Raw genomic sequence first — 18,919 nt, forward strand, 5'->3', positions numbered from 1 at the left:
CAACACCACCTTTTGTGTTGTCTTTTGTGTTGTCTTTTGAGATTATGCTTTTTCTCGATTGAGACCCATTCGGAACCATTCTTCGACCCTGATCTGCCTCAACTGTTGCGTGGGGTGACACATAGGGTGAGAATATACAGTTTAGGTAGATATTCCCTTAATCACAGATCTAGAATCAGATTACTAATCTTAATCCTAACCTTAAACATTAGGGGGATCAAAAAATGATCTGTGCCTGGAACAGAGGTTGAGGACCGTTTATAGTCTAGCTATTTCACAATCATTCATGCCTTCCCTTAATCTTAAACTCCACAGATCCAAATTAATTCCCAAAATGGCATGTGGGGCGCATTCTATTAAACAAAATCGCGGCTATAATTGCTTAAAATGTTTAACCTTCTAGATTCAATTGAGGAACCGGTGCTTCAATCTAATTACATAACAATCTCGGAGAGATCGTTTTTTTTGCATTTTATGTGTCTCAATCCACCAGTGTCACACTTTCGCATCTGAGGTGAAATGTGACAAAGTTGTGTTTGTCAGACCATGAGACATCCCGAAAATCGTTCTTCGCATGAAAACGTCTGTAGTAACCTAACGGGTTGATCTACAAACTAATGGGACCCCGCTGTGGAAAGGGGAGATTCCTTTTCGCTCTTACAACCCCCGCAAGTGTCACGGGACTCGTCTGAAGGTAACCGGTACCAATTTTAAAAAACGAATGTAAGTATGAAGGTACTATTGTTCGGGTATTAATTATGAAAGTAGTTTTATTTTCACAGTAAATATGTGTAAAAAAAAAGGAACAAACGTTATTTTATATCTCCTGAATTTAGGACAGACACTTCAAAACCTGATGAATTACTTTACTGTCCTTTTTTGCCAATCTGTTATTCAATGCGTTTCTATGGGCTTTAGTCGTAAAGGCCAAAAATCTATATTTTATCAAATATATTACAACTATTTTATATATTTGTTTTATATCTAAAGGGTTAATTATCTAAAACTTTAAATAATTAATGAGGAACATAGAATAATGTATAGGACCAGGAATTACTGAGTGAAGTTTGGAGTAGGCTGCCGTTTCTGCCTGGAGTGCAGTGGTTTGTCACTGGATCAGCTTGATGCTGTAGTAGCACTGAAATCCCACCAGATGGCGCTGTGTAACAAATACTATTGACAGCATACAATCAATTGTTTAAGTCATATTGATAGGTCCTTAAGACATTATGGGGGAGTTGTCCTCGAAAATATATATTCTAAATGATGATGTATGCAGGCATCTGGTTAGTATTCACTGGGTGTTACTGGGTGCTTTAGTAGAGGTTATACGTTTCTTTAACTTCCAACCCTCAAAGTAAGACCAGACAAGGCCAGATCAGGAAAAGCTCATGTTTTCGGCTTGAGTAAATATAATATTGATAGTCTGCTGCTGCTGCTGCTGCTGCGCGCGTGCGTGTGCGTGTGTGTGTGTGTGTGTGTGTGTGTGTGTGTGTGTGTGTGTGTGTGTGTGTGTGTGTGTGTGTGTGTGTGTGTGTGTGTGTGTGTGTGTGTGTGTGTGTGTGTGTGTGTGTGTGTGTGTGTGTGTGTGTGTGCATGCTGAGTTGATGATAAATCCGTTTTGAATCACCACACGTAAGCGTCACATAGAATCAAGTGTGTATTATTTCAAGACTGTGCCTGTGTCAGATTGTGTTAGGCGTTTTCTGCACTAGAGGGCAGTCACCACTAAGCCTGCAGTAGTCACATATTCACAGGTGGTGAATATGTGTTTGTAGTTATGCTCCGCTAACTGAGTGATGATACAGCAGCCCACTTAACGCTCTACAAATGGAAGAAAGTCATATGTACACGTTCCTGAATCGCTGCCTCAAGCTGAAACAAAACAGTGAGGTTGGGACTTCACATTCACAGGTTTAGATTAGAATAACGTTGTTATCCCCAAACTTTAATCCGGAGTTTTAAACTTCACATCATCACTAGTCTTTCAGACCACTATCTCTATAAAAAAAAATGTTGTCAGTGAATGATGCAGGTTAAAAATGTAGGGGAGAGTGGGGTTAGTTGAGATGTTGTATCTACATTCGGTATCACTACATCAAGGTGATGGTGTTGGTAGGTCAAACTTTCATTCATGGAATGCGGGTGTTGTATATTGTATATCTTAAATGTATGCCTACATTCAGATATATCCCTGTTCAATATCACTTACCCTTCCAGTTCTTGACCAGTTCTCTGGGACACGGATCTTGTTTCGATGTGCCAATTCGTAGGCAAGTTTTCTGCATTTGAGGCCACTCAGCCCATAAAACTGGTCCCTGAGATTCTTGATATGCAAGCTCAGACTCCACATCATCAGAAAATACCCTGTGGCTCTTCTACTGGCTTCTTCCCTTCTCTCACTTCCTTATCTGCTCTGTAACAATAAAAAAAAACACTATCTTGATTTCATATGCATGACACATTGTAAAAATACTATGCATATTATGCATACAGTGGACAAAATGTAAATATAATTTGTATGGGGTATGGTGGCCATTGGCTCAACATGTTGACTATATTTGCCCACAGAGCTACAAGGATGCACTTTCATGCTAGGTTTAGGACCTCATATTGTAGCTTATAGAGCCCCCAACTGACGTGTAGAACAATATTAAAAGGACCTACTTTGTTTTAGACACAAGCATCATAAAACCTATAACACATTTATTTGACTTTGTGAACATTTCTAGACCTAACTTGCTTACTGCTTTTTCCATGTGGTTTCTTCCTTCACATACTCCATGGAATGATGACCTCTGCCTAAATATCTGGTCACATGATTCATTTTGTGTAGGGTTTCCTAGAAACAAGAGTGGCTCAACTAAATATTTGGTTCAACTCACCACACTACCCCCTACAGGCAAAAAATACTTAGTAAAAATCTGTATATATGCCATATTCAACTGTCCTTGTTTCTTGCCTTGCTTCACCGCCTCCCAAAACACTGGTGTATATTAGCCGCGTCAAGCCTGTTCCAAATGACAAGTTGACTAGGGGTTAATGGGTGTTGTCCACCTTACACTCCTTAACAGTGTCATGACTCTCCTGACTGTGGATCAAAGGACCCATCAGCTAGGCAAATGTTTGAAGGTAGCCAGTCCCCCCTCTCTCCCACAGAAGAGGGGAAGGGGGGCTGTGCCGGTCTGGACACCTTAACACTGGGTCGTACATTTAAGCAGGAGGGAACTTTCCCTCTGTGCCTTTCAGTATCCACCAAAGAAAGGCCTTTGTCTACAGAATACCGTTGCCTTCTAAATTAGAAAATCGTTTTTCATATAAACGTGTGCCCAGTCAGTAACCAGGCCCAAGTGACATTGTCTCGGTGTGATGGAACGCCCCCTTTTAACTTGAGGATAAAAGCCTTGGTAACGAAATGTACAACAGACCAAAACCATGTCGGGTTGCTGCTGGCGTGTAAAGTGGTCAGGAGCCTGAACCTAAATAATTAACCTTGAGACCAAGCAGATGGACGGTGTGAGCCAGATGTCACAAATGGTTAAAACTACAAGACCAGACAGCGTGGAGCGGCGGCTCCACATTACAAAATGGTTAGAAACTCTGTAACTCTCAACACGAGTGAAGAAGATAAAGACTAGAACATTCACAGTCTGCAGCTGTGCATGTAAAAGTGGTCCTAGAACTTTCAGTAAAAGACACAAGGTGGGAAGGAAGAATCCTTCCCAGTCAACCTTTAGGAAAATCTGAAGTATCTATTCTCACAAACACTCCAAGACGAGCCGAGTCTCACACCGAAGTGGGATAGGACACTCAAACCCTTTTTGAGAAAATGGTTCAACAGAGAGACAACGATCAAGGACAGCTACACGTAAATATATATATTGCATTTCTTCTCCGAATGATCGGTGGTTCATGTGCAAAGTATTACTATTCCTTTGAGTGTAAGTTCCAAATGTATTCAAGTTCTCCCTTTCTCTCCCTCTCTTTATCTACCTCTCAACTCTACATATGTGTAACAAGCCGTCATATCTTGACAGTCCACTAGGGACTTTTGTCTCATGTAAGTGTGTATGTGTATTCTGTGTTATTATTTAGTTAGTTAGTAAATACATGATTAAATCCATTTGTGCAGTACTGAATATTCAGAAGGGCTAGGTTTCAGAATGAGACTGATGAGGTAATGATTAATAAGTGACTGTTATTGATGTAAGAGATATCTATATATCTTTAGAGTTTAAGTCGGGAGATAATAAATCATTAAACAACTTTTTCCGTAGTGCCCCAAAATCCTGATGAGTTAATTGTTACATGGTTAATTTAATCGAGTAACAATTAAACATAGGTAGTTTGACTTAATAAATAACAGTCATCACATTATGAAAGTCACGTCACAACAACAGTCGTGGGTATATTTTCTAGGACAGTTGTACACGCTGACCGAGTTGATATACTATAGACTAGTCTAGAATATTACCAAGTACTGAGTTTTATGCAGGGAAGGGGTTGTATGCCACACAGGATCTACTGTAGTTTGTATCTGTTCAATTCCAACGATAACTGAATTACACCGAGTCTCAGATGTTTTAAAATGTATGCCAAACAAAAAATGTATTTAAAGCTTAACAAACCATACAGTGACTACTTTTTAAATGTTTAACTGAACATTATATACAAATACATATACTGGAAGAACTGCGCAGATGCAAAGTTTGGTAACAGAATATTGCTCAAAACTTCCTCAGTTCTTTATGTGACTATGTTTTCCAAAAACTCTTAAATGTAAGCTCTTTACTAAGATTCAAAGATGTCTGCAGAAAGAATGGGGTGTCGGCTATGACATGACACTTTGAGTTTGAAAAAAATCTCTTTTGGTTATTGAAGAATAAAAAGAATAGGATTTACACCTGGTAACAGAATTATGGTAATGGGATTACATCATGGGTCCCTGATCTGTACTGTATAGAAATGCATGATTATGGCTCTGAATGGCATTCTGTTCATGGTGAGTTTGAAGTTTCAATGTTTACAACAGGTGTAAGACAGTACAGTGCATTTCTGACCTCGATCTCTTTCTCACAATGCAGTGATAAGAATATAGTTAATAATAGAAAATAGAATAAACCAACTAAAGTAAGAAAAATGTGCATATTTATGTATCAATCTGCACACTGGCTAATATTAAAAAGGGCTCCGTCCCTAAACAAGACAGGATGCACAAGAAAATGCTAATATCGGTTCCATGACATGAATAGGATTTGCGCCATGAATGCTAAAACGTTAACATTTTGGAAACAGTGCCAGGGAAACTAAACCAAAGCATGGATTGCTGTCATACCTCGTCCATAGACCTCTTACAGGCCAAGGGCACCAAGGTAACTGTCCCTTTAATAGTGGTACAACAGCTACAGCTATCACAAACAGCTTACAGTTGTAATGTAGAAAATCAGACTTTTTCTAACGATCATTTTTAGCATTCGTCATTATTCAAATTTCTTTCCAAATGGGTGGCTACCAAATCTTTCAAATAAAATACAATTGTATTTGTCACACACGCCAAATACAACACCATACAGTGAAATACTTACTTGCAAGCCCTTTAACCAACGATGTGATTCAAGAAATAGAGTTAAGAAAACATTTACTAAATAAACTAAAGTAAAAAATGTAATTTAATAAAAAAGTAACTAAATAAAATAACTAAAATGAGGCTATATACTGTTACCGAGTCAATGTGCGGGGGTACAGGTTAGTTGAGGTAATTTGTACATGTAGGTAGGGGTAAAGTGATTCATTTGATTAATTGTTCAGCAGTCTTATGGCTTGGTGGTAGAAGCTGTTAAGGAGCCTTTTGGGCATAGACTTGGTATTCCAGTACCGCTTGCCGTGCGGTAGCAGAGAGAACAGTCTATGACTTGGGTGACTGGAGTCTTTGACAATTTTTAGGGCCTTCCTCTGCCACCATTTGATATAGAGGTCCTGGATGGCAGGAAACTTGGCCCCAGTGATGTACCCTGCTGTACACACCACCCTCTATAGTGCCTTATGGTCGGGTGCTGAGCAGTTGCCATGCCAAGCAGTGATGCAACCGGTCAGGATGCTCTCAATGGTGCAGCTGTAGGACTTTTTAAGGATCTGGGGAACCGTGCCAAACCTTTCCAGTCCCCTGAGGGGAAAAAGGTGTTGTCGTGCCCTCTTCATGACTGTGTTTGGACCATCAGCTCCTTTGTCTTGCTCGCATTGAGGGAGAGGTTGTTGTCCTGGCACCACACTGCCAGGTCTCTGACCTCCTCCCTATAGCCTATCTCATCATTGTCTGTGATCAGGTCTACCACTGTTGTGTCGTCAGCAAACTTAATGATGGTGTTGGAGTTGTGCTTGGCCACCCAGTCGTGGGTGAACAGGGAGTACAGGAGGGGACTAAGCACGCACCCCTGAGGGGCCCCAGTGTTGAGGATCACCGTGGCAGATGTGTTGTTGGTTACCCTTACCCCCTGGAGGTGGCCCGTCAGGAAGTCCTGAATCCAGTTGCAGAGGGAGGTGTTTAGTCCCAGAGTCCGTAGCTTTGTGGGCACTATGGTGTTGAACGCTGAGCTGTAGTTAATGAACAGCATTCTCACAGAGGTGTTCCTTTTGTCCAGGTTGGAAAGGGCAGTGTGGAGCGCGATTGAGATTGCATCATCTGTGGATCTGTTGGGGAGGTATGCAAATGGGAGTGGGTCCTATGGTATCCGGCATGATGGTGTTGATGTCAGTCATGATCAGCTTTTCAAAGCACTTCATAGCTACCGACGTGAGTGTTACGAGGTGGTAGTCATTTAGGCAGGTTACCTTCTCTTTCTTGGGCACAGGGACTATGGTGGTTTGCTTGAAACATGTAGGTATTACAGACTTGGACAGTGAGAGATGTTGCTGACACATGCCATATCTTACAACACCTGGATAGGTATTTAAACGTATCACCTAACCACATCGCTTGTTATAGTGATCTGCTGCCCGACTGCACAGTCGATGACCTGGCATTCAACCATTGGTTGATGCATGCAACAACATCTGAGAAGTGGAATGTGTCCATTGCACTGGGTGTGTTCGAGCTGTAAGGCTAACGAAGCCGACTGTTGACGAAAGTTGCCGAGGGCGGTGTCTCTGCGACATGTAGAAAAGTTTGATAAATAGCAAGTTAACTTCTCTATGTTTGCTGCATGGCAATCGTTGGCTGTGTGGCTCATATCTTAATTTAGTCTGTTTAATTGGATAGCTACACCCCCACACAGCAAGGCCTTATGGGCATTTTAGTTGTTATTGGTCTTATTTCATGTTATCACCCAGTTTCATGAACTGCCTGCACTGTGTGAACTTCACACATAAAAATAATAGGCTTGTTCGGCCAACATTACAGGCGATTGAATAACACCAAATGAATGCAGAGATATAGCATATGGTCATCAGTATCCATTCAAAAAGTGTTCATGCAAGACACCTCTGGTTACCCATATGCCCTGGTCCACTAACATCTACACCACATGAATTGTCCTGACAATAACACCCACTGTCAGATAAACCCATCTACATGATGTGCTGTACAGACAAATTACTGGAATTTGCAGCTTCTATAGACTAATGCTAGAGGATATAGAGCATTTCTTATGTGGATCTTCATTCCCCCACTATTGGAGGGAGGCATGCTGACTCTTAGTGTGCAGAGCTGGAGCATGCAAATGACAGCATCCCTGGATCTATCTGACTCTAGTTGTTGTGTGCCACCTGGGCTGTGTTTCGACAGGCAGCCCAATACTGATCTTTGTTTGCGCTAATTGGTGTTTTGACCAATCAGATCAGCTCTGAAAAAAGATCTGATGTGAAAAGATGTGTTTGGTCAAAAGACCAATTTAGTGGACAAAAGATCAGAATTGTGCTGCCTGTCTAAACACAGCCCAGGTATAGTGTCCGATGCACTGAGCTGCTGCATATTTGAGAGAGAGAGACCATATTAGAGACACATATTTCCATCAGATTACACAGATCGACAAAGAATTCGAAAACAAACCTGCTGTTGATAAACTTCATATCTACTGGGTGAAATACCACAGTGTGCCATCACAGCAGCAAGATGTGTGACCTGTTGCCGCAAGAAAAGGGTAACCAGTGAAGAACAAACACCATTGTAAATACAACCCATATTTATGTTTATTTATTTTCCCTTTTGTACTTTAACCATTTGCACATCGTTACAACATTGTATATAGACATAATATCACATTTGAAATGAATGTATTCTTTTGGGAACTTCTGTGAGTGTAATGTTTACTGTTCATTTGAATTGTTTACTTCACTTTTGTATTTCATCTACTTCACTTGCTTGGGCAATGTTAACATGTATTCCCCATGCCAATAAAGCCCCTTGGAGAGAGATGACATGTTATATATCATCACCTACTAGAGCTTGTTAGCAGTGGTAGCAAGAGAACTCATCATTAGTGAAATTGAGTGGAAGAAAATCTGTCCAAGTCTCATGAAGGACAGCCAATTGGCCCCCCAGTGAACACCCAATGCTTTTTGAGCGGCATCTCAACTGCCACTCACAGCGCACATGTCCCATGTGTGGCTTGAGGCAGGGTTTTCCAAAACTCGGTGGTCCGATGCCACGCATGCCCCGACCACCTTTGAAGTTGGCTCAAACTTAATCTCACAGCTTAAATTGTTTGAAAAATATATATATTCAAAAAATGCAGTCCGTGGCCGCCAATTTAAGCATGTAACACTTGGTAACTGCCCACGAGCGCTTGGAAATTCCAGACCGTTTTCTCCTCATCACTCCAGGATGAGTGCGCTTCCTTAAACAATCCAGTGCCATTGGTTATTCCCTTTATACAGGGGGTACCAGTACCGAGTCAATGTGTGGGGTTACAGGTTAGCCGAGGTATAACATTTTATTTTATTTGACATGGTGTTGGAGCAGAGAGTGCAGCTGAGGAACGTGGAGGCCGGACTGAGGGACAGCGAGGACAAGGTGGCCGAGCGGAGAGTGGAGCTGATTCTGACCAAGAACAAAGTGGCAGGCTTGTAGGGGGTGAGAGATTGGGAGTGAGAGAGAGAGAGAGAGAGAGAGAGAGAGAGAGAGAGAGAGAGAGAGAGAGAGAGAGAGAGAGAGCCATGAAAATATCCCGAATCAAGTATTGTTTAACTCAGCAGTGGTAATTGTTACATTGTTGGACTTCTCTTGTAGCGTTTGAGACAAGAGAGACAGCCAATGAGGGAAATGTTGACCAGCAGAATGAAGAGATGATGGCTCTGCTAGTGTAACTGGAAAGAAAGACACAGGTATGAAACTGGTTTAATTGTGCATTGACAGCTGGTTGATGTTAACCTCCAGATCAAAACGAGCCTAGGACACAAGAGGAAAACAGGCAAGGAGTCTGCTTTTAATGATTCTTCGGTCTCATTTTACCCTTGGTTGCCAGACTGGCAAGCCAGTGAGGGTCAGATTTCAGATAATTAAGTGATGAGACTAAGACATATCTCTTACAATTCTGTATGTAAGAGCTGTGTCATCAATGCTTATCCACGTTATTCTTAATGTTGTTGTAGCTTTTGAGGTCAGACTGAGCGTCAGTGAGAGCCAGGTGGAGTAGCCGAAGACAGAGAATGCAGCAGGTAACACAAAATGGGGTCTCTACATGACAAATCCTTCACTACAGTGTAATTTATTCTTCATTTCCAGCATCATGATCACTCAACATAATCCACACAGACCCATTTTATTCCCAGACACTGGTTTATGGCAGCGCTGAGTGTACTTGATTGCGATGCATGTAAGGGTAATGTAATTCATTGTCAAGGCATCTTCTCCCATTTGTCCCCGTGTTCACAGCTGAGTTGGATTTTCTCTGCTCGTTTGGGTTCAGGAGACGTTGGACCCTACAATGGCGAATTCCCATTTCATTGGACTGAATTGACTGAATTGCAATGGAATTGATCCCAACCCTGTGGTCTAATGTGGCAAAAGGTCGCAAAGTTCAAGGGGGCCGAATACTTTCGCAAGGCACTGAATGTCACATATCCACTTGTTACTCGATAGAAAGACAGAATTGATGTCACTTCCTGTTTCTCCTAGTCTACTAGTTCACTGTCAAGGATGACAGTGACAATGCTTACTATGGAGCACGCCTGCTAAAGAACGGCAAGAGTATAATTAAGCAATAAGGCATGATGTGGTATATGGCCAACATACCACGACTAAGGGCTGTTCTTATGAGCGACGCAACATGGAGTGTCTGGATACAGCCCTTAGCCGTGGTTTATTGGCCATAAACCACAAACCCCAGAGGTGCCTTAATACTATTATAAACTGGTTACCAGCGTAATTAGAGCAGTAAAAATAAATGTTTTGTCATACCAGTGTTTTACGGTCTGATATTCCATGGCTGTCAGGCAATCAGCAATCAGGGCTCAAACCACCCAGTTTATATTGTTTAACGTTGAATGGAATGATCATCTCGGTCATAGTTATTCAGCCAATGGCCTTACTGCAGAGCAGGAGGAGGGTGATGTGGTGCACGTGAATCTCCCAGAAGGCTACGTACTATACGAGAGTGTACAGTAGACAACCACGGGTATCTCCAGTGACTTCCTGCTCTTCCCCATGTGAGGGCAACTGGAAGGCTGCATCTCAATAGGCTTAAGGGGCTTCCTGTCCTTGTCTCCTTTCTGCCATCTGTACTGATACCAAAGAACGGGACTGGTGAAAGCAGATAGCCGGTATATTGCGTTGACCTATCTTGTGGTTTCAGAGCAGTGATGATATAGGAGAGGGAACCATTTAAAACCTTTGAGATGCTCAATGATGAAAAGGGTGAAATCTGCCAAATGGCGATGTCATACTGATTACCAATAAAAACAATGAGAAGTGAAAAATACTGTGTTGTGTGTCATTGCGATCACTCTCCCTAAGACAGAGGTTCACTTCAAGGCCTGTTAAAGTCCTGCGCACTGTCACACGTTAAAAGGTAATTTATGCTTAAGCCAACATGCCCAGCATTTACCATGAATTAGATCTCTGCGAACACCTGTGAAAGTGCCTTTAAAAGGCACATTGTTGGCTGTATAGAGCACTGAGCTACGCCTTGCATTGAGTCATCACGCTTTGTCGGCAAGGCACTTTTCAAAGGCAATGCTCCCACATTCGCGGAGACGGCATTCACAGTAAACACCGCATACGTCAACTCAATCGGGAATGACCTTTAAATGGCGGACAGCCAACAAAGCACGATCGGATTGAATCCGACGCGTATCTATTATGTTTTTCTTTCTGTCGTCTACTGTAGGAGTATGGATGGTCATTCAGTGTCGTGAGTGCTCACCGTTAATGCAGAGAGGTCTTAAGTGGTCCACCTCAAAGGGCGAGGAGTTCATCAAACAGTCCTCTACCGCCCTCTCCCCGCAAAAACCCTCCGGGGCCTGCTAGGCAGAGAGCGAGAGAGATCAGTCGTCTCCCAAATCACTCTTAACCATCCTCTCCCCCCCAGCCCTCTTTTGTTTGTTGCCCTCCTTTCTATCCTTTTTTATCCGTTCCATTCCAAAATAAACACGACGATTGAGATAGTAACTTCTCAAGGTGCAGCTCGCACACTTTGGCGGCCGAATATTATCACTTATGACTTGAGAGGGTTCTGCACAGCCTTTCCTGTATTGATCTCTGAGTGAAATACGAACAAAGGTGTCCATTGATTTTATAGTCCCCCCCCTCCCCTCCCCCCCTGAAATGCTCATTCAGTGCTTATTGAGCCCATCCTTATTTCACAAGTGTCAGAAATAAACCTGTAGGCTTTTTAGTCTCACACAGATACCCCTGGGTTCAAATACTCTTTCGAATAACGATTTTAAATACTTTGAGCGGTCACTTTAGCTGGCCTGGAGTATCAGGTGGGCGGGGTTTGCACTTTTGTGACTAGTCCTATGGTCCAAATGCATCAGGCAAATTAAATGAATCACTGATCAAGTATTTGAAATTATAATTTTATTTGAACCCACGTCTGCCCTATAGTAGCAAAGAAGTACATTTGAACCTGGCTAGAATTACATAAAGAAGATAATCAAAGAGACTAGGAGGAGACCAGGACATGTGTGGCTCCATAAGGGGTGGGTGCTTGATTGGTTTAGAGGTCTTTTCTGAACAGGGCATCAGAAACCATGTCCAACACACTCTGGTGGCCATTTTGAGTCATAGATCAATCACACCAACAGTTTCCTCAAACACGAGAGGAAGAGAGGATGGCTTTCACTTCAGCAGTAATAAATTCATGAACTTCTTTGAGGAAAAGATCATGATCATTAGAAAGCGAGTTTTGGACTCCTCTTTAAATCTGTGTATTCCTCCAAAGCTCAGTTGTCCTGAGTCTGCACAACTCTGCCAGGACCTAGGATCAAGAGAGACACTCAAGTGTTTTAGTACTATATCTCTTGACACAATGATGAAAATAATCATGGTCTCTAAACCTTCAAGCTGCATACTGGACCCTATTCCAACTAAAGTACTGAAAGAGCTGCTTCCTGTGCTTGGCCCTCCTATGTTGAACATAATAAACGACTCTATATCCACAGGATGTATACCAAACTCGCTAAAAGTGGCAGTAATAAAGCCTCTCTTGAAAAAGCCAAACTTTGACCCAGAAAATATTTTTAAAACTATCGCCTATATTGAATCTTCCATTCCTCTCAATTATTGGGGAAAAAGCTGTTGCGCAGAAACTCACTGCCTTCCTGAAGACAAGCAATGTATACGAAATGCTTCAGTCTGGTTTTAGACCCCTCATAGCACTGACTGCACATGTGAAGGTGGTAAATTACCTTTTAATGTCATCAGACCGAGGCTCTGCATCTGTCCTCGTGCTCCTAGACCTTAGTGCTGCTTTTGATACCATCGATCACCACGTTCTTTTGGAGAGATTGGAAATCCAAATTGGTCTACACGGACAAGTTCTGGCCTGGTTTAGATCTTATCTGTCAGAAAGATATCAGTTTGTCTCTGTGAATGGTTTGTCCTCTGACAAATCAACTGTAAAATTCAGTGTTCCTCAAGGTTCTATTTTAGGACCACTATTGTTTTCACTAAATATTTTACTTCTTGGGGGATGTCATTCGAAAACATAACAGGAAGATCACATGTGACTCAACCCACTCAAGTGACGCACCCCTCCTAGGGACGGTATGAAAGAGCCCTAGTAAGCCAGTGACTCAGCCCCTGTAATAGGGTTAGAGGCAGAGAATCCCAGTGGAAAGAGGGGAACCGTTCAGGCAGAGACAGCAAGGGTGGTTCGTTGCTCCAGAGCCTTTCCGTTCACCTTCCCACTCCTGGGCCAGACTACACTCAATCATATGACCCACTGAAGAGATGAGTCTTCAGTAAAGACTTAAAGGTTGAGACCGAGATTGCGTCTCTCACATGGGTAGGCAGAACATTCCATAACAATGGAGCTCTATAGGAGAAAGCCCTGCCTCCAGCTGTTTGCTTAGAAATTCTAGGGACAATTAGGAGGCCTGCGTCTTGTGACCGTAGCGTACGTGTAGGTATGTACGGCAGGACCAAATCAGAGAGATAGGTAGGAGCAAGCCCATGTAATGCTTTGTAGGTTAGCAGTAAAACCTTAATCAGCCCTTGCCTTGACAGGAAGCCAGTGTAGGGAGGCTAGCACTGGAGTAATATGATCAATTTTTGGGGTTCTAGTCAGGATCTAGATCAACATCTTGGCCATGTTCTGTTATAATCTCCACCCGGCACAGCCAGAAGACGACTGGCCACCCCTCATAGCCTGGTTCCTCTCTAGGTTTCTTCCTAGGTTTTGGCCTTTCTGGGGAGTTTTTCTTAGCCACTGTGCTTCTACATCTGAAGTTGCTTGCTGTTTGGGGTTTTAGGCTGGGTTTCTGTACAGCACTTTGAGATATCAGCTGATGTAAGAAGGGCTATATAAATAAATTTGATTTGAATCCATGTAGATGAACAATGTTTAAGCCTTGAGACAATTGAGACATTGATTGTGTATGTGTGTCCTTCAATGGGTGAATGGGCAAGAAACAAAATATAAGTGCCTTTGAATGGGGTATGGTAGTAAGTGCCAGGCGCACCGGTTTGCGTCAAGAGCTGCAACCCTGCTGAGTTTTTCACACTGAACAGTTTCCTGTGTGTATCAAGAATGGTCCAACACCCAAAGGACATCCAGCCATCTTGACACAACTGTGGGAACCATTCGAGTCAACATGGGCCAGCATCCCTGTGGAACGCTTTTGACCCCTTGTAGGGTCTATGCCCCAATGAATTGAGGATGTTCTGAGGGCAAAAAGGGGTGTGTGTGTGCGTGTGTGGTGGGGAGGGGGGGGCACAACTCAATGTTAGGAAGGTGTTCCTAATGTTTGGTATACTCAGTATATATGGTTAGAGCGAAAGTGGGGGGTATCCTTCACTATTATAGCTGATGGGTGGTGAGCATTATAGCACAAAATGGCTACCATAGCATCTGATGCTCAACATTAGCATGAGGTTACCGGCTTATAATAGGTCTATAAAGTGCTTTGAGCACTTGGGAAGGTGCTTTTAAGTGATCCTTCCTCATTCGTAACTCATCCATCTTTGGCATTGGCATGACAGTCACATGTCTTGGGGAGGTTGAGCACATCTGTGGATCTAAGGGCGTATATGTTTTAATGCATGGGAGATCATGCCTAAAATGACGATGGCGATCCTATTCAATACGGTGGCCGATATCTATATGGACATGTGGTCCACTAAGTCAGTCAAAAGGGCTTTTCTCATGGCAATCAATGCAATATTTTCATGATCATTTTAAAGGCCTAAATATATATGGTGATTTCCTGTATATAGTATTGTAATGTTGTGATATTCTTTGTTCAGTCAGCCATTGATTTCACATTCATCAAAACAAACTGTATTATTTTTACCAAACAATATGAAAACGGTGAACACAAAATGAGCAATAAAAACAAATAACCCCAAAGTGACAAAGCTGCATGTAAATGTGTTTAATAGCCATGTTTACCCAAACACGGAACCGTGAGAACACGGAACCGATCATTGAGTCTCTCGTCACAGAGTAATGCAATTGCCTTCTGAATGTCAAAGTGCGGAAATTGAGAAAACGTAAAGGCTCTCATTTGTAGCATGGCATTTTGGGAGTCATGTCTGAGCAATTTGAGTTCTATAAAAGTTTATTGCTTGCTAATCTCTCTGTGTGTGTGTGTGTGTGTGTGTGTGTGTGTGTGTGTGTGTGTGTGTGTGTGTGTGTGTGTGTGTGTGTGTGTGTGTGTGTGTGTGTGTGTGTGTGTGTGTGTGTGTGTGGTCATACCCAGACAACAGCACTAAAGATGAGAGCCAGGTCCTCAGGACCACCGCTCTCCAGTGAAATAAACCCAAGAGAGTTACAGTGGAATGGGGCTAGGTGTTGAACTGGTGGAATCAATGTTTGTTTCCACGTCAATTCAACCCAAAAAAAATGTAATTTGATGACGTTGAATCAACGTGGAAAGCTGATTGGATTTGAAATGCGTCGTCAACGTAAGGGAACTTTGCACCCAACTTTGAACCTAAATCCATGATGAGATTTTTTTGTTGATTTCATGTTGAATTCACATGAGTTGATAGCTCAACCAAACGTAAACCAAACTATGATTTAAAATTAGGGGTGTGCCGAGTAGTCGAAGAAAACGAGTATCGTAACGGATATGGGCAATTATCTGGATACAATTATATTCAGAGTATTTATTTGAATTATCTGTCCTAAAAAATAAAAAGTGTACCAGGCGCCCGTCTTTCTTATGTCAGTCAGTCATGTGCGACGTTCTATGCGGTCTAAGTAACTCAACTGGCTAGTTTGCCTGTCTGTACAGACAAAGGAAGCTGTACATTGACCCTGCAGGTCTGATTAGATAGAGTGAAGCTGTAGCCTATTTTTCCATCTACTCACTTCATATTTTCACCCAATCACGTTTCCTAATTTCCCTCGCTCGCACGTTGTCAGGCTGATCATTTAGATTGCTGCTGTCTGCTACTATGATGCATCACACGGCGAGGACATTTTCTGTCAAGCTAACAATGTGCATGATATCTAACAAGTGGGACGAGGGTAGGAAAAAAAGATTAAGCTCTGATGCGCATTCTGAGTGACAGCAGACTTGGCTGCCTGCTGCAAGCCGAGCGTGCGTCTCCCCCTCTGTGCGCTGCTCCTAATCAACAGCTTTTTGAAGAGAACATGCAGGGGGGTATTTTGCCAACATCTACTTACGCCTATTAAAACTCTTCAGTTTTTACCGATCACAAGAATCATTGGATCCGAGTGGACTGCCATAGAGGGGCACACACACACACACACACACACACACACCTAACCAGGGTACTGTTGTAACCTGAGAGCGTGACGATAACCCTGCTTACTCTTGGAAGTCCACATGGAGAATTGCATTATTTTGTGTGTGTATACATGTGGCCATACATTTCACAGAACGGGAGCTCAGTGTGGTGAGGGAGAACTATTTGTCAGCACAGACAACACAAGTTCCTTAACAATTGCTATTTAAATGTCATAAAACGCTGTGTGTTGTCAGTCAATTTCTATTTTCCATTATGACAAAATGGACTGATACAATAAAAGCACAAAGGTACATTGGTAGAGCATGTGTGCGGACACACAAACCCAAGCAAGGACACGCACACACAAATACACCCCCCCCCCAAAAAAAAACACATGAACAAAACACAAATACACACTCCCACACGCAATCCCAACCAGTTTATCATAGAACTCTGTACTATCACCAGGCATCGTATACGAATGGAGCGGTACTCCGTTTGGCATTTCAAAGGTCACGCTACCACGTGGATCCTACTGTCTTTTACGTCCGTCTTCGTTAGACAGAAAGGTCAAAGGACTGTCCTCGGAGCCCTCAGGCAAATATAACCTCATGACAATGTGTCCAATTTTAGCCTTGCCACTGGTAAGGAGCAGTGGGAGATACACACTGGGCCCGTAGGGCTCTGGCCAGAAAGCAGTGCACTATGGGAATAGGGTGATATTTGAAACGCATTCATACTGTTACCCCTGTGACTTCTTCTCCAGTTCCCCTTTAATTTGCGGCACCTCGTCACATAGGATAGAATAGAAGAGTTGTTCAACGCCTTTGACCCTCTTACATTCAACAGTTAACTAAACAGTGTTAATTAAAAGTGATATGATACCCTGCTCTACAAAAAAAAGACTTCACCTCACATAATTCCTGGCTATAAAGCACAGGAGAGGCTGTGATTGTACAGTCTGGGATCGAGTCATAACACAGGTTGTGATTTTGTGTCACAATATCGTGTTGCTTCAATATATCCACATAATTTTCCTACCTCATGATGCCATCTATTTTGTGAAGTGCACCAGTCCCTCCTGCAGCAAAGCACCCCCGTGCATCATGGTTGGGATGGTGTTCTTCGGCTAGCAAGCCTCCCCCTTTTTATTCCAAACATAACGATGGTCATTATGGCCAAAAAGGTATATTTTGGTTTCATCAGACCAGAGGATATTTCTCCAAAAAGTACAATCTTTGTCCCCATTTGCAGCTGCAAACCATAGTCTGGCTTTTTTTATGGCGGTTTTGGAGCAGTGGCTTCTTCCTTGTTAAGCGGCCTTTAAGGTTATGTCGATATAGGACTCGAGTTACTATGGATATAGATGCTTTTGTACTTGTTTCCTCCAGCATCTTCACAAGGTCCTTTGCTGTTGTTCTGGGATTGATTTAGACCTTTCGCACCAAAGTATGTTCAGCTTTGGGATACAAAACGCATCTCCTTCCTGAGCGGTATGATGGTGCATGGTCCCATGGTGTTTATACTTACGTACTATTGTTTGTACAGATGAACGTGGTACCTTCACTCCTTTGGAAATTGCTCCCATAGATGAACCAGACTTGTGGAGGTCTACAATTTGTTTTCTGAGGTCTTGGCTGAATTATTTTGATTTTCCCATGATGTCAAGCAAAGAGGCACTGAGTTTGAAGGTAGGCCTTGAATACATCCACAGGTACACAACCTATTGACTCAAATTATGTCAATCAGCCTATCAGAAGCTTCGAAATCCATGACATAATTTTCTGGAATTTTCCAAGCTGTTTAAAGGCACAGTCAACTTAGTGTATGCAAACTTCAGACCCACTGGAATTGTGATACATTGAATTATAAGTGAAGTAATCTGTCTGTAAACAGTTCTTGGAAAAAGTAGATGTTCTAACCGACTTGCCAAAACTATAGTTTGACATTTGTGGAGTGGTTGAAAAACGAGTTTTAATGACTCCAACATAAGTGTATGTAAACTTTGACTTCAACTGTTGATGAGGTTGGCTTCAACCTAGTCAAAAGAAGGGGATGGCCACTATGCCATTGTGATGGTCTCTGGACAGCGTGGAGGGAATATCACCATGTGCTCAGCCGTTAGCCAGCAAGGTGTCCTCCATCACCATGCCAACCTAGGTCCCTAAAACACCGCCCTTCACAACACATTTCTGAACACACTACATAGCATTCTCATTCAGAGGGGTGGACAGAGCAGCCCAGGTATGTTGTCATCTGGGACAACGTGAGTTTCCACCGAATGAGCCATTTGCATTTTCTGGTCCTGAAAACCCTTTATCTTAGTGTAGTAACATGGTATAGTTATGTTTACCAATAGATGGCAGTATCGACTCAAGACGGGAATTTCCTTCCCGCTATCCGTAGCTATTTCCTATGTCTGCCTATATAACTGTGATTAAGGCAGCCTCAGGTAGTTTAAATCAGGTGCATTAGAGAATCTAATTCTAAGTTACAATTAAATAATAAACCGTCCTTACGACTCATCAATCTTAGAAGTCTCTAAGGATACTACATATTTGGCGA

General features: G+C 42.5%; 1 long non-coding RNA gene across 1 annotated transcript; it reads left to right on the forward strand.

Annotated features, from left to right (window-relative positions):
- Nucleotides 1-9,222: 9,222 nt before the first annotated feature.
- Nucleotides 9,223-10,190, forward strand: LOC124001692. The gene is made up of 3 exons (XR_006832840.1): nucleotides 9,223-9,318; nucleotides 9,586-9,651; nucleotides 9,869-10,190. It is a non-coding gene; the product is annotated as an uncharacterized LOC124001692 (long non-coding RNA).
- The last annotated feature ends 8,729 nt before the right edge of the window (nucleotides 10,191-18,919 follow it).

This window comes from Oncorhynchus gorbuscha, linkage group LG17 (assembly GCF_021184085.1).
Source record: "Oncorhynchus gorbuscha isolate QuinsamMale2020 ecotype Even-year linkage group LG17, OgorEven_v1.0, whole genome shotgun sequence".
Classification (NCBI taxonomy): Eukaryota; Metazoa; Chordata; class Actinopteri; order Salmoniformes; family Salmonidae; genus Oncorhynchus; species Oncorhynchus gorbuscha.